The sequence below is a fragment of the Colletes latitarsis genome, chromosome 6 (genome assembly GCF_051014445.1).
Source record: "Colletes latitarsis isolate SP2378_abdomen chromosome 6, iyColLati1, whole genome shotgun sequence".
Taxonomy (NCBI): domain Eukaryota; kingdom Metazoa; phylum Arthropoda; class Insecta; order Hymenoptera; family Colletidae; genus Colletes; species Colletes latitarsis.
This window is the reverse complement of record NC_135139.1, coordinates 14120279-14136985: the sequence shown is the minus strand read 5'-3', so window position 1 is coordinate 14136985 and position 16707 is coordinate 14120279. Positions and strand designations below refer to the sequence as shown.

The 16707-nt window shown below is 38.5% G+C and overlaps 2 protein-coding genes across 3 annotated transcripts in view; one reads left to right on the top strand and one right to left on the bottom strand.

Moving 5' to 3' along the window:
* The window catches only part of LOC143342774 (dipeptidase 1), a 185205-nt gene that overhangs the window by 131231 nt on the left and 37267 nt on the right, over positions 1-16707 (top strand). The window lies entirely within an intron of this gene.
* LOC143342777 (uncharacterized) overlaps positions 1-16707 on the bottom strand; it is a 59650-nt gene that overhangs the window by 21511 nt on the left and 21432 nt on the right. The gene's annotated exons all lie outside the window — the stretch shown is intronic.

The following is a 16707-nucleotide window of genomic DNA, read 5'->3' as shown; positions in this document are numbered from 1 at the left end:
GGAGAAATTATTCAGAATAAGAACAAAATCTGCCGACGTTGAGACTGTTTTTTGTAGAACCACGATATTGCTGATTGTGAGACGCCCATATAATCCGTATTGAAAAAACTTCATTTTTGATGTAAAATAAAATGACATCAAAAAGAGTGATATTTTACTTTCAGCAAAAAATTAAAAATGCCCTTTTGTAAAATATTGGGATTCCACATTACATATTGAAAGCAATCATGTAATATTTTATGAAGAGCACATTTATGATGGTAAACACAAAGAAATGTAAGTAATGGACGTCGTGTGGTAAAAAAAATAAATTTGTAGTATCAAAAAGTTATAAAATAACCTAATAATATCCAACGACTACAAGATTTTGTATTTAATTTTAATGGCTATTCAAAACATTTCATTTCGAAACACTGAACTTCCTAGACATTTATCTTCGCCTTGAATTTACGTGTCCGACAGGATATTCTGAAGAAAACGATGTCCTTAAATCAGTTACGATGAGCAATTAAAACGATACAATAAGAAATGGATCGAACTTCCTCGAGCGAAGCTTTCCCATTCCTACAAAGATAATCGTATTAATTTCTTCGCATTCTGGCGATACCCCCGCGAAAACTGTTCCTTTCGCAAATCAAATTATCTCGCCCCGAAGTTCTCAAGTTTCAAGAACCCCTCTCAACTCTCGAGTGGCGAAGAATCTAGCTTCGGAGAAGGTTAATTAGCAAACCGACGATCGTCAGTGTAACAGAGCAAACTGTGCTGGGTTCATTTCTGCACTCGCGAGCGTAGAATATTGAAAACGAATCTCGCTAACTCGCAAGAATATCTTCCCTCATAAAACGAGTAACGAAAGGACGACCAAGAAATTACACAAACTTTGGCATTAAGTGCTTCCTGAATATTTCATAAATTTGTAGGGATTGCTGGAAAGTAAATATAATTTTTTTCTCACGTTGGTGACGCACTGGTAGCACTGGAAATACTTAATTAACTAAATAGAAGATATTTTACTGAACCACCAAGCATCAACAAGCTGGTTTAAAGAAATATTATTTATTAAATAAGATTTCATTACAACTTGTACGGTTCTCTATAAATCTAATTTCTGTAGATTTCTCTCGTATCATGCACAAGTTTTGTATAGATGACTGACTTTTTAAATGACCATAATTATGTAATAGAAATAGTTTGCGAAATTCGTTCCTATAATATTCATCTCAGTTGAAATTAATACGAAATTTAATTGTAATTCCATTAATTAACATTTAAAGTCAGAGACGAATATTTTTGTTATAACAAACGTGGAAGTGGAAGCTATAATCAAATATGAGACTGATTCTCTGTCCGGTCACATATTCTATTACATTAACTAGGCTATAGGGTATAGTCCCTATGTCATAGCAAATAATATTTTTAAATTAAGACATTGAAATTTATATTATATTTTTAATAACGTAAATAAATACAGTATTCGAATAAAAAAAAAGCTAAACAACACAACATATTCTTTCACATCCAATAAAAATAAAATGGTAGCGATCCAGATATTCTATTCCATCGATTTTATGTTAAGAATTTGTGCAGAAGGTACTATCGTAAAAGTATAAATAAGCAATCACGAATTAATTTCATGAATCTAGGTATGACTGTATTTCCAAAACAGCCAGTGTATCAAGGTTAACAGGAATCGAGTTCAGCAAGATACATGACTTTTTAATATTCGATGTTCGATAACGTATTCCGAGCAGCACCGAATGCGTTAAACGCGGAGTCGTGCCATCGATAATACGTCGAGAGCCGTAGGTCAAACGAAACAATCTCGTAAGTTCCAAAGAAGTCTCGAATCAAGAACTTGTCGAACGTGGTTCGATTTCCCGCGGTGCTGGTTTTGCGTTAGGAGTATGCACGCGAACGTGTAACCGCCGACGCCGCGACGCGACGGTCTGTTCGTGTTGCCCCAGCGGGAACCAAAACCGCGATCCAGCCGGCTACGTGGACCTCCAACGACTTGGCCGAAGTTGCAAACTACGGATTGCATCGCCGCTGCGGTCGGCGCTAGCTACCAATTTAATTGCAAGTAATGCCTCGCGTCCCCGTTCTACAGAAATTTGATACCAATATCGCGCCTGTGATTACAGTCCACGCGGGGGGTCGACTATGGTTTCGTGTCCGGTGAAACGCGTCTCTTTAACCTTGGAAGGGCGAACAATGGCGGTCAGCGATAACCTGGTCATTTTCACCCACGACAAAAGCGTGTCTTCCTTGTGGAACAAGATTTCATACTCGATATTCATTTTCACGTTGGTACAAAATATTTTTTAATCCGATAATAGTAAATTGTCTAATACGTAGAGTATCACGCGAACTCTGATCATTTAAATATCTTAATTATGTCAAACAATGTGAAAAAATGGTATTTACGGAGGTTGCAGATTTTTAAAAAGTAAGTACAGTAAGTCACAGCTAAAATTGTACATCGTATTGCACGAAGATGTTATTTTAAAGAAAAAGTTTAGGAATAAAGCGAACATATATTAAAAATAAAGTTACTATAATACTTTTGATATACCAGATAGGGGAATAGCTGTTTTCTACATTGTACTATAGTAACTTTATTTTCTTCATGTTGAACAATATTTATTTCTTTTGTCATTATTACACAATAAATATAGATATATTTACAATATATATCCGTCTTTCTTTTTTCGAATGACACATATTTTTATATGTGGTGAATGATTTGAACTGTGACTCACTGTACATAATATGGTACAAATGATATTCTTGCAAGTGAAGACGTAGAGGAGATATAAAAGTCAAATTTGCGTTTTCTCAGTATAAAAGTATTGAAATTTATCGTTTTTGAGATATTTGACTATGACACATGCGTCAGAACACGCATCATCCAATTCATTCAACTTTATCTAATGAAATTCTTATCTATTTCATTCCAGTTAAAAGTTATTAATTTCCATTTATAAGTCCAATTTACGAAAAATCCTCGTATCTTGATTATAGCAAATTATATTAACGTCGACTTTGATAGTCATTGAAATTTTTTTTCGTATGTATTAGCAACGTAAATTGCCCGAGAATAGTGGGTTTAGAAAACGATGCGGTGAGCACAAAGGGGTTAAGATGTCCGTTGGCACCGCGTTCTAGTAGTTGAACGTTACAACTCCTGGGTAACATTGCTTGTTGGGATCCTGCAATTCGTGATTTTCGATTGCCCAATTCCAGACCGATATATACTGACCGTGCATTCCATTATCGTGTAACAATGCGCTTCGCTGGACCCTCCAGCGGCAATTTCTGTTCGCGTCTTTGTGTAGGTATTTCCATGTATAGTGTATAAGATCAAGAGTATTATAAGCTAATACCTCTGAAACCTTTGGATACAGACACTCGGCTGTTATTGTTTGGTGTTCGGTACGGGGACCATTTATTCAAAATTGGCAACGCGATCAGATTTCCTCGTATTACACTGTTCAATAAACTCAGATATTTGGAAGCACGTGTAAAGTAAATAATAACGACGCGAAAACCTGAAATCTCTCCTACGCACTTTTACTTAGCTTTTTCGAGACGTATACGCGTACGCAAGGACGACAGATATATGAGAAAATATTGATAAATCATTGAAAGAGAGATAGAGGAGATGCACAACACCAGGTGTACGGATATTTATTCGAATCTGATAAAACACTGAAACCATAAACTTTAACCGTACCAATTACGCGATCCGGCAGATACGCATTATCTGGACAGGAATTTAATCTCTCGTAACAAGAGCCGAAATTCGTCTATTGACATCGAACACCGAACGGACAGATACGTTTAAAAAGTATCGATCCCTGGATACTCTTGACGTTCACGCGAGAATGCGACCAACGGAAGATAAATAACAAAGGAACGTAATAAATTAACACCACAAATTGCCGACAAATGCGGTTCGATCAGGGAGAAAATTGCTGCGGCAGCTCCGATGAAACGGTGAACGTTTAACAGACGACCGATGGCGTGTATCATCCCGAAAGTATCGAGTTTCCGATAAAAGTGTTCACGGTACGTTCAAAGGGACCTTTATTTTGAGAGCTCGGAATACGAGGTGACCGAAATTTTGATCCGGCGGTATCTTTTTTTTTTTCTCCTTTGCGGTGGGAAGAATTCATAGATTTTTGTCGACGCGTGTTATCGATTCCGCGTGAACAGGCACACGAGCAAAGAGAATGAAAACCAGTAGCCCGCATCGGCCTATGGGTCCTATAGTCCTTTTCCTCTGACAGGAATTTTAGTTTGAGAGCCACGTGAAAATCAACGATAGAAAGGATCAAAGGATTCGAACGAAGCAGTTGGACCGTATTTGATCGCCGTTTGAATTAAAGATAACCGTCGTCGCTACGCGCTGCTCGGTTTAAACCGTATTTAAATACGCGACACGTTTCAGCCGATCGTAATCTTTCGCCACAAACAGGCTCTCCAATGACGCTAATCAATGCCACCGCAAACACCAGAATTCTTTGCATCTAATATAAGTGACATTCTTAAAACACGACAGAAACATATTTTTTTTTTAATAGTACAACTCTAAAAACAGGTGATTTACCTAAATTTTTGTTGAAAAGACTATCGTTGATATCATTGACATTCCCAAGATTTAAAAGAAATGTATTTTTTTGTTAAATAGTACAACTCTAAAAACAATTTTTCTTAAGTCTGTATGTACATATTTTTGTTGTATCTATTAAGCATTGTTCTCTGCCTCAATTGCAAAAATATCATTATATTGTCTCTTGTGCACAGTATAATAAATAAAGAAATAAACGAAGGTCCATCTAATCAGATTGGTTAATCTGGATAATTGCACGAACTCCGCGAATTTTCATCCCCAATCTCCTGCAACTATAGATGTTGTATTGTAATTTGCTGTAACAGATGCGTTTCCATAGCATACTCCCAACGCAACAAGCCTAACCATATACTCTTCGTTACTGTACCGTGTCGTATCGTTTGTTGGATATAAACTGACGGCTAATACCACTATTGCGCGCACGATAATAGAGTTAATTCTGATAGTAAACGTGCCATAACGTCGTATTATCGGTATACGAGTACTGGAACCCAATAGCGACGACTTTCGACTTGCGGTGATCGTGCCTACGTACTCAGTAGACACTGGTATTGACCCACGCAATTGAAGGAGCCGTCATTACCATGCTCAACGACTCTCCAGTCAGATTCATAGCCTGGAGATTGCCACGTTTCAGAGAATTGTCGTGGAAAGGAGAAAATGCCTGGAAATCTAAGTAGTCATCTTTCACGTGCTAAGAAACGTTAATACCAAAAGCACGTTTCACAAATCATTGCTTTTATTGTTGTTAGTCTCATATTAAATTGTTATGTAACGCAAAAACAAAACTGCATCTATAAATCATCGTTTAAGTGCAACTTTAATATGGATATATTGACAATCTTACAAAAAGTTTCTACTTTTCCCAACGAAACATATTAAGGGGGTATTCTAGTGTGAAGTGCGTCTTTTTAAATTCTCTTAAGGAATTTTGTGCAAATAAACTATAACTTTTTTCGCAATAAAATTTACAAAGTTTATTTATACATATTACAATGATATTTCAATTTTTTGGGGCAAAAGAAAATTAAAATTGATGGCACTGTATACTCTCAAACGTAGTCTGTTTTCGTCATATTATTGCCAGATCTAGTACGGAACATTCTTCAAAAACAGAAAAAGAAATGTTAACATGTGTTATTTACAAACTTCTTTAGTATTTAGTGAATTCCGTGAAACTGTTGAAATTACATTATCCAAACAATTTACTACTTGTGATATTTTAATAGGCAGTCTATCAACGTGTATTGAAATTGAAAATACACAAATTTTCCGTTTTGGAAATATCGTTATGTGAAGAAAAGTGTATTCTTTTAATTTCCACTATCTCTGTCTCTATGTTACACGTCCGGACCTCTTTCTCGCACGTGTGTCGTGACTGAGTGACATAGTGTTTACTACGAGTACCTGAGGTCAACGACCTTGCCCAGACCGTAATAAGAAAGTTCACTGACCTCGCGAAAAGTAAACAAACAATTCCAAGCCTTATATCTCCGGAACTAACAACGCGATCGACTTGAACGAACACTCGTTTTAAAGAACCTTTCATTCTCTATCTGATAAACATAACAATTGTTATAATCTATCAAATGATTCCCAGTTAGATTTTATTTAATAAATACAAAGTTTAAAATATTTATCCGTTTACTATCAAACTTGCCACGAATTTATGAGACGACTTAATATGTAACAAGCTTTTCCGCATATTTCACAAGCGTGTCAAGCATCGTCAGACCGAACGTCGATCTTTTCACGAATGTATTATGTGCAGCAAATAGCACTAACGCGTACAAAGAAAATATTTCGTGTAACTTCGTCGGTATTTGGAGGCACACAAAGACGCTATTCTCATGGAAAATATTTCCATGCGAGCTTCCTGATTTACCAAGAAGAAAGCGGGAGTTCCTTCTGCGTGTATTATTCACGAGGATCTTCGATCTTCTTTCAGCTCTGTGGATACTCGCTGCTCCCCAGGTTCCTCGAATGCAAACGTTCTCACAGCCACGCACAGGAGTGTATGGCAAGATTTATGAACGCGAAAGGTCCTTAAGAGAATTACCTTTTCAGGTGACGTAGCTGGGAAGAGGGTACACTTCCTTTTAAAGGACTCCGATACTACTGGGCCACGGAAGATTCCTTGACAAATGCGCTAAAAAGGATTACCTCCTATGCACTGAAAGAACGCTATACAAAACTGCGCCGTTAAGCTATTCGAACGACATCATTCCCGTGATATACGGAGCTTCGCCTAACGCTACACGTATCTACATTATCGGTAACGTTCATGGATACAAGCTCTGAAATATTCCGAAAACTCTGATACTTTCTGGAAACAATATGATTTAACGAGAAAAACCAAGTAGAAAGATTCTTAGATCTCAATCCATAGCTAGACATTATCGAGAGTAAAACGTGTATGGAAACAATTTTTATTGCCAAGATATACAAAAACTCTTGAGAATTAAACGGTTGACACCAGCTTGAAATTCTATTCCTTTTACTTTGAATTATTATTCACGCGACCTCGCAGCGATTAATTCTGAAAACATTTAAAATACGACATTCCCATGGGAACGACAGCTTTCTTCATTCCGCGGGCGAAGATTCCTAATTCGATTCTCGATTAACCCCTGGGAGGAGCTCGCGAAGTGTTCGCAGCTGTGCGACGTGTACTCCGAACTTCGCCAGCTGTCGTCTATTCAGTTCGTTCTGCTTTATTTATAAGAGATTCGTGTGCCTTTCGTTCCTGGATGAACCTCACCCAGAAAACGGAGGACAACCCCTGCCTGTTTACGAATTGAAGATGCGTCGTCGATCTAGGGGAGACGATTCTCCGTCCTTTCTCACTTCGCCGACAGAACCGTCTTTGGGACGAATATACAATGCAGTTGGTTTGAATGGCCAGTCGAAAGTTTCTGGGAAAATCGACGCGTAGATCGAGCCTAGTTATCCTACTAGTCTCGTGTCTAGTATCACAGACGAGGTATACGAATAGACCTTACAGCTTATGAACTTTCGTGGCCCAATCTGTATATACATATACTTAGATGACAAAATTAAACTAAAATTAATTTTTTTAAACAATATCTATTTTAAATTACATACTCGACCTACTGCAGCTAAAAAAAAATAGTTTTACAAGCCTGCAAAGTTTCCGTGTGAGTTCAACTTCGATTCAGAATATTTCGATCGGAGTTAAAACCATGCGTAAAGATCGGAACGAACGGTGGAGGAAGAATCGAAGTAACACGCGTCCGAGTTTCCGCGTCGAAGTATCCCTAAGAGATTCCACGGGAAAGAGTGTGCCCAGTTATCTCGCTGATGGTTCTGTAGTGATCAAATATGCATGACCGGCCACCAGCGAACCGAAGGAAGCTGGGAATTGTAAATCAGGGGAGAGTCGACGAGCAACTTTCAGGGAAAAGTAACTGAAAACAAATAGGGCCAAGTGGACGAGCCATCGGTGTACATGGGCGAGTACTTTTGCTCGGGGCGCGCCAGCGCGCGAGTTGTTTGCATGGGAATCGTTGCTCGGGGTGCCAGCACCGGGGAACACCAACTGCGACACTTCCGTGGAACTTTCTAACGAACCGACCGAGAATTTCCTAGCTCTATCGATATAAATCAGGGCCGACGTTATAATTTAATCCGGGGCCGTGCGTCCATCGATGTCGGAAGGGAAATTCCATCGCGCCATAAACCGTGTCACTGTTTTTTTGTGAATCACTGTTACCTGCATTCGTTGGGTTCGAGTTATTTTGCTCCACAGTAAAGGAGAATGAATTGAAATTCACTGAAAGTTCATTCTCTATTGGCTCGTTAGGCGACAAAAAAATGTGTTATAAGCGATCCCGCGAGAGCTATTCGCGCGAAACTATTGGGGGGCATTGTAATATTGTTTAAATATTGGAATACATCGAAGGAACTTCGAGAATTATTGAAGTTCTCGCGGTTGCTCTATCGTCGTGGAAAAAAGAAGTTACCGTTACGATATCCCAGAGAAGGTGGCTTTCAGGTACGACTTTTCGAACGAGACCTCGTAACCCCCTTAAAACTTCTCATGCTCGCGAATCTCTTCTCGTCACTTTTGCGCCCCTGTGTTCCTCCCTTGGATCCCTATCACGTGTTCGTAACTTTTCCGAAACGTTCTAGCTTCCATTCTATCCCCTCCGTCGTTCGTCGTCCAACAAACGAAATTTTTTATTAGAATCCGTGCTGGTCAAGTACGATTTTGAAAAAGAATAGCCTGAATCTGTTATTGGGGTCGATTAAAATCCCCAATTACAATGTTTTAAATCGTAAATTAAATTTCTGTAAACTAATAGAGATGCTTGAGTTAGTGCATGGCTTTCATGGTTAGAATTAAAATTAAAATTAATATAGTTGGTCGTTATTAATGTCTCGAGAATTAAATAAGATGTAATTGAAGTTAAATTTATAAACAATGAATAGTTTAAGATTATTTTCGAACACTCATAGAAGGCTAATTGACACGTACAAGGTTTCCAGAGTGCTTCCAATGAAGAAAAAAATAAGCGGCAAAATATCTCAATGACGTTTTTCACCTCGTGTTTTAATTTTCTTTTACGAGAGATCGTTTTTCTATCCTCTCGAGCGGGTTTGGCGAGATCCAGACCATCGGGAGAATACGACAATTAGAGCCGAATAATTAATTGGTCGAAGAAAGGCTCGTTCCCGTTCTTTCCTCTGCGGAATCATTTCTGAAGCCGTAAAAGCAAGGGAACCTGCCTCTCGTTATTAGAAAATCGTCCTCCATTAACATAGACACCCAGACCAGCGAAGTCTAGCACGGTGACGGTTAATAGACGGGTTCGTGCAGTTCTCCAAACCCTTACCCCTTCTTCGATCTGCATTTTCTTTCCTCTCGTCGTCTACTCTTTCTTCCCGCAGTTTTCTTCACTCAACGTTCCCTATACAGCTATTTTCATCTTCTTTTTCTTTCTCAGTTTCTACCCCTTGTTCATATACATTCTTTTACAGCGTTCTCGTACAACCAGAATTGTAAGCATTGGCACAAAATTGGCAGACGTACTTTACAATCGAAAACTCATAAAAATATCTTAATAAATATAGGTTCTAAACTAATTTCTGTACCTTGAAAGTGAACGTTAATTGGAGGATGAACTATTGTCACTATAGTAGTGAATCTCTCAATGAATCCCAATAAATTGAAAATTTGAAAATTTTTGAAAATTAATCGAGTACGCGAGCAATGGCATTTGTCTTGGATATCAATACAAGTAGAAAAGTGAGTAAGAGTCAGACACGTTCGCTCGCGTATCCGATAAATTTTTAAATATAATTAAAGTGCTGAAAAATTTCAGCACTTACTCTAATTTTTTTCTCGAAAGTGGGCAGGATTTCGGGGATATGTCTATTCACTAAAAATAATTGTAATTGATCCCCCTAATTAAAAATAATTTTTTTAGAACGATTTCAAATTTTTTTTTCGTCGACAAAAGGCACCTATACCCTGTCGATTTTCCTTAAGAATTAGTTTTTGATATCTAATAAATTTATTTGACCCTGTACGGAAAAGTTGTTTAGTACTTTTTTGTAGGTACCCATGAGCTCTACTGCCCCAAAAAATTTCATTGAAAAATGTTCACTATTGTAGAAGTTATGGTCGTTTGAAAATTGGACCATTTTTATGGGGTCTTTCACACTTTACGGGGTTAAGGAACAACTTTTGGAGTATTCTTATAATTTCTACATATTCTTCACTAAAATACGCGTTGTTTGCCTGCTGAAACATTAAAATCCCCCAATCCGTTCAGGAGTTATGATATTTTTAAGATTCACATGAAATTTCAGGGGAACATATCAATGCTATGGTCAGACATTATATTTTCAGTAAGGAATTTTTTTCTCGAAACTGCGTAGAATTTCGAGGGATGGCATATTGTATTATTCAAAGAATGAACTGCATAGTACAGATAATAGTGAATGAAAGCTCGACCACGTGTATTAAGAATAATAGTTGATACCTAAGTAAACTGTGTTTGGCTATTTTGTCAACAGTAACGTATCCGTCTCTGTTAATTTTCAATTACTCGTCTTGCTAAATTTCTGGGTACATGACTGCCCCTTTAATTCACTCTCCCCTCTTTTAGACGATCCTTGAAGCCATCTTTATCCCGATCTACTCTTCTTTGCCGCATTTCTTCGTCCCTCGATCTCCTTTCGTGTCACTGTACGTCTAATTTTTCCCCATTTCTCCGACTGTTTGCCTTTTTCGCCTAACCGCCATTCTCATTCCAATTCAACTTTTATTTCCGTTTTCATTAACTCGAACACCTCTCTCCCACTCCCACTGTTTCCCCGCGTTTCCGTCTGGTCCTTCCCCTCGCCGCGAGGCAATTGAATAATTAAGTCCCGGCACTTAGTTCGAACGAACGGGCGCGCGAGCACACGGCAAGATCGATCGCGTCGCTAACTTGGAGTGTTTTCAGGAAACTCACGAGGACCGTCGAGTTATTTCACCGAAATGAGAAATACTCGACGGCTACCGTAAAACGAGAGGGGGAGACGATTTCTGCCCGGCGACGAGAGATTTCGTGAACACCTTGAACACCGCGCGCTGCGGCGGATTAGAAGTGTCCGCGAAAGTTCGCGGAGGTAGAATATAATAGCTATCGAGCGACAGATGTTCCATCGCCCGGTTACTCTTCTCGCAATTACCCCATCGTCGCGGCAGAAAGATCAGCCGACTCGTTAAAATCGCATTAAACCTTCGACGACATCCGAGGAAGCGAAGGAAACAATTAAGCCGCGCCAAGTTACGCGCGAACGTTCCGAATCTTAACAGTCTCTCGACGGTGTAAAAACGCTCGGAAGAACCGGAGGTCCCTTTCCTTTTCCAAGATTAATTATTCGTTTGACACTTTTTTCGGGGGCGGATCTCAAAAAATGGCCAATTCTCTGTCGACCCGCAAACTAAAACATTTTTTAAATTAGAAAGATGTATAAATTCATTCTTGTTTGTCGTAAATGCGCGGAGCAAGAAATTGAAAATGTTTCGAAGTTTAAATTGAATGCATGAAATGCGAAAATTCAACGATATTTTGTACATGAAATTTAACTTTTCGAGGTTTAAAAGACTGTACAAAAGTGTACTATAATCTACATATAACTAATTTTTTTAAAGGCAGTATCTATTATTATATGATTTAGAATAAATTCGAGAAATGACTAAACAAGCCAGCTTACTTTTTTCTCATATTTAATTTGCCCGTTATTTTAGTGAACAAACTGTCTTGATACAAACTAGTATTTTTCTTAATTTCCAAAAGTGGGTACGTTGAGCCATGGAGCCATATAATTTAAAATAAATTCGAGAAAGGACTAAACAAGCCAGCTTACTTTTTTCTCATATTTAATTTGCCCGTTATTTTAGTAAACAAAATGTCTTGATGCAAACTAGTATTTTTCTTAATTTCCAAAAGTGGGTACGTTGAGCCATGGAGCCATATAATTTAAAATAAATTCGAGAAAGGACTAAACAAGCCAGCTTACTTTTTTCTCATATTTAATTTGCCCGTTATTTTAGTAAACAAAATGTCTTGATGCAAACTGGTATTTTTCTTAATTTCCAAAAGTGGGTACGTTGAGCCATGGAGACCCCTAAAGCTGTGGTATATTTAGTTTTTGCTTAAATCCACCGGCTCTACCAAGACGTGAAAACTGTAAAAAGATCGCAGAAGCCACTAGGACTGGCAACGACACGACGGGAATTCGTTTCAACGGCTGCATTTCCACTCGGCTAACGGGAATTACAAGTCTACTGCCATTAAAAATCGCTGTTATCGTCCTCTAGTACCTTCCGCGCGTACGACTCTAATGCCGCTTGATATAGCCCACGAAGGTAGACAGGCGAAAAGCAGACATTATTCGCTGCCCGCCGGTATTAGCGACGCTTCCGTGCGAGTTTTGCTAAATTGCCGTATTTTCCGGCTCGTTATCGCGAATGTCTCGTTATCTGCTAATGTCGACGACGACGATGAGGAACAGCGAGCGTAAAGCGTAACGGAACGCGTCCGCTAAATCAGGACCACATCGACTGAAACGGTCGGGGATCGCGGGGAAACGAAGTTTCGAGTGCCGCGGGAGTCGGGTTTTGCAAACAATTCCGTTACGTTTAATGCTAACGCGGCCTTACTTATCCCGGCGATTACTCCGCGAAGCTGATGCAAAACAACCAGGACACGCTTGCAATCGCGAGAGTTTTGCATAGAAATGCAGCTCCACGATGGAACGGATTGAAGTTATAACGACGATTTAAATATCTGTGTTTCTCCTTTTTAAATAGAAATTCGTACAAATTAAGGATTCAGTGATGGATCGTACGCTGTATCACAAATTAAGTTCTAGACGATACTCCAAAGGGAGGGTAAACTGAGGTAACAATCGTGACTTTATAATTAAATTTTATAGATTATGGTTATGACAACAAAGTTTGATGAATGTTTTTTCAAAGAATAAATTAAAACTTAGAAGCAATAGAGCCATCGAAAACACAATTACGTCTCTAATTATTTTTATGTCTCATCTGAATACTTAGATATTGGAATCTGATTTTATATAATAATGAGTTTCCAGGTTTAGAACTTCGAAGCAAATTTTCACAAAAATTAAATGCAGCACTTTGTCCAGGCTCTAGCCTTGGAGTATTCGAGTCAAATCGTTAGGAACCACCTGACAAAAATAAGAAATAAAAATTCAGCCCTTTTTACCCCAAGATATAACAAATAATTTTACACTGAATCGAAGAGTTTGAGTGATAAAAAACTGGGTTCGAAAATTTGTGTCCGGCAATAAAGTTAATACCTAGATAACGACATTATTAATATCCAACTTCGTAGTCGTAAGCTCATTTTTAATTATAACCCCGAGCCTGATTGCTTATGCTATTACTGCGAGAAGCCTAATTACTTCTGAGACTGAATTACTATACCGTACGTAACTGGGTTACCAGCTTCCCCAACGGGTCTTAATTAATACTTCGCTACTGTGTATAACTGTACGAGATAAATATCGGTATAACCGTGCGTGGCGGAAGAGTGTTGTGGAAAATTTGGATAAAAACTCACGCTCGACCGCCTCGTAGTCAGCCAGGCGACAGGCGCGAGCATTAATTGGGCGTCGTTTAATCGCGGGGGCGTCGAAGCGTCAAGTACGTCGAACAGCTGGGTTCGTTAATCCTCCTGGTTGGCGACGGGTTGCAGCCACCGCGACAAGGAGATACGGTTCGCGTTTGAACGCGTGTCAGACCGCTTGTACGTGGTTGATTTATTCGCGCGTGGTTCGAGCGCCGCGGGCGCAGGTGAAACCTGTGTAATGCCCGTGTAATACCTGGGAAAGGTTGTGGCCTACGGGACGCTATAACCCCCCCTCTTTCCGCGAGCAGATCTGTCCGGCGTGACCGGAATCGGAAGACGCCGTGGCGAACGCGAGACCGGCGTTACGTGTTCTTGCTCCGGCGGTATCATTGGCCTAGAACGCGGAAAAGGCACGTAGAATTCTACTTGGAGAAATATTGCTGTGAAGGCGGAATACATAATGGCGGGGCATCCTGCACACCGCGCACGAATGTTTTTTTTTCCGCCTTCCAGGCCCCACCGACCTAATACCATTCAGATTCCTCGATGCCGCGGCACGTACCTCCTTATGAACAGCCTGATCGACTCGCGCCATCGCGTCGAGAGGCTTCCAGAACTGATACCTGGCTGTCCACCAGGGAGTAGAATCTCGTGGACGCCAAGGTTGCAGCGACGTCTGCTCGTTGAATGATAGTTGACCCATATCCAAGTCGATTTTCCTAGTTTTGTGCTTGGTATCTGTTATTCGAGTCCATCTGCAGATGTTTGTGCAATTAACTCTTAATTATGGGTACCACGGGTTAGGTTAGGTCAAAATATTGATAGATATAATTCTACATGTTCGAAGATATTGTAAAAGCACAATTTTATATCCTGCAAATGATGGGAATGAAAAGAGTAGACGAAGTGAGTTCCGCACAGGGTGAGATATTGGGAATCTTTGATTTAAAATGAATGCATGAAATATGAAAATTGAAACATTATTTTATTGGAAATAGTCGATATTTATATCTTACGTGAAAAACAGATATCAAAAGTATTAGTTGTCAATCATGGAAGATTGGAATAAAAAATTAGAATTTTGGGTTCATTCTAGTACAGGTTATAGGCATACATGTACTGAATGTGCACCTAAAATTTGGAGCCAATTGGTCAAGTAGATTTTGAGATATAATGGACACCATTCTAAAAAATATAGTTTCGAGAAAAGACACTTTTAACCCCTCGACGTATGATTTAAATCCAAATAATTGTTCAAGTATACACTATTTAATTTTATTTAAAGTCCATACAAGGAATGGCTACAAAAAAGAATGGATTTGTTTTACGAATACCTCACGAATATAAACATGTGTTGATTTTAATACACATATAAGATTCGATAACAAATGTGGCCTCATATTTGTGAAACTTGTCACTGTACGACAAGGGATTAAACTTCTGTATCTCTATAAGAACGACGTTGTCCATCACGTCCTTTAAACAGCCATAATTCCGTTAATTTTAGGAGTTCATACACAGAGTTTTGCAGGCATATTTTCCAAATATATCCTTGAAGATAATACAAAAAAAAGAAATTATTTTAATTAATGCTACTGGTGGAACAATGAGTATTACCCAAGGATGGTGCACTATAGTGTCAGGAAGATGTTGAAAATAGCAATGGAGACGGATATCATGCGTGGAAATTAACGTCGTTATCTAACATAACATCGCAAAGCTCGAAAAACTAGCAGATTCTTTCATTTTCGTTAAATATCATACACGACTGATGCGTGGAAATATTTCAGCGAAATTGCTCTGGCCAGTAAACAGCTGGCGGTTTCACGTTGATTAAAGCAATTGAATTGAAACGCGTACGTTTAATTTGTGTTCAGACCAAATCGATCGGAATGTAACGTTGCATTATTACGTTTAACTCGAACACATTGAAAAGGTGCTCTTATGAAATTCAATTACTGAAAGTTTGTGGAAACGCAATATGTACTGCGTATTAAGCAGCCGTAACTTCGAAAACAGAATAAATCTTTTAATTGTTCTTTTTTGTCAGTTTTCATACGTCGTTCGATAAAAAAGTGATGTTGCAAGATAAATAATATTTTACGAAATTGAACTCTGACCTTACCATTTTGTAGCTTTGAATTTATGTATTGTATTTTATCAGTTAACGTTTCTAAATACGAACGTAATGTTTCTCTGCGATATTCTTGAAGTTTAAATTTAATTTTCATATTTAAAACTATATTATTACGATTGAAATTGAGAATCTGGCTCAATTAGATTTCCTAACGTAGGCATTCCGCATACGTTGGGATCAGTCAAACACACCTCTGTGAAATCCTGCGCGTAATTAGGATAATACACTTGTTGCTAAGCGATCATTTTGTTTAGAGAGAAGACCTAAAATGAAAGACCATGTAATTGTATAGCAGCTTCGAATTCAACAGGCGTATGTATGTTGAAACAAGGTAAATAAAGAGGGCGGCGAACCCGTCAAACAGTTGAATTACTGTACTCTAAGTTCTACCCGTTTATGGAAGAAACGCGTTACTTGGAAGTATATACTTTAGAGAATTCTCTGTCCTGTAATTGCGCTGTGAGCGTATTGAAATAGGATAAACAGAGCGAGTAATTATTCCAAGAATGTTGTTAAATTTTAGTTTCTTGTTTCTTCTGAGACTTGTAAAATGTCTCACTCGATATTACCATTTTTATTTACGTCACTATTATTATTCATAATAAAAAATACTTTGGATAAAAGTTAAATAATTTCGAGGGGGGCACATTCTAATTTTATTTACTTTTGTACATGCAGTTCGACGTTCTCTATGAAAAATTATTACCCACGTATGTGGACAAATTCATATAACAATTTAGGAGATACTTTCTTTTTTTATTAATCCAATTTAAATCTCAAGAATAAAAATTATAAACACTCGTATGCTTGCTAAACAA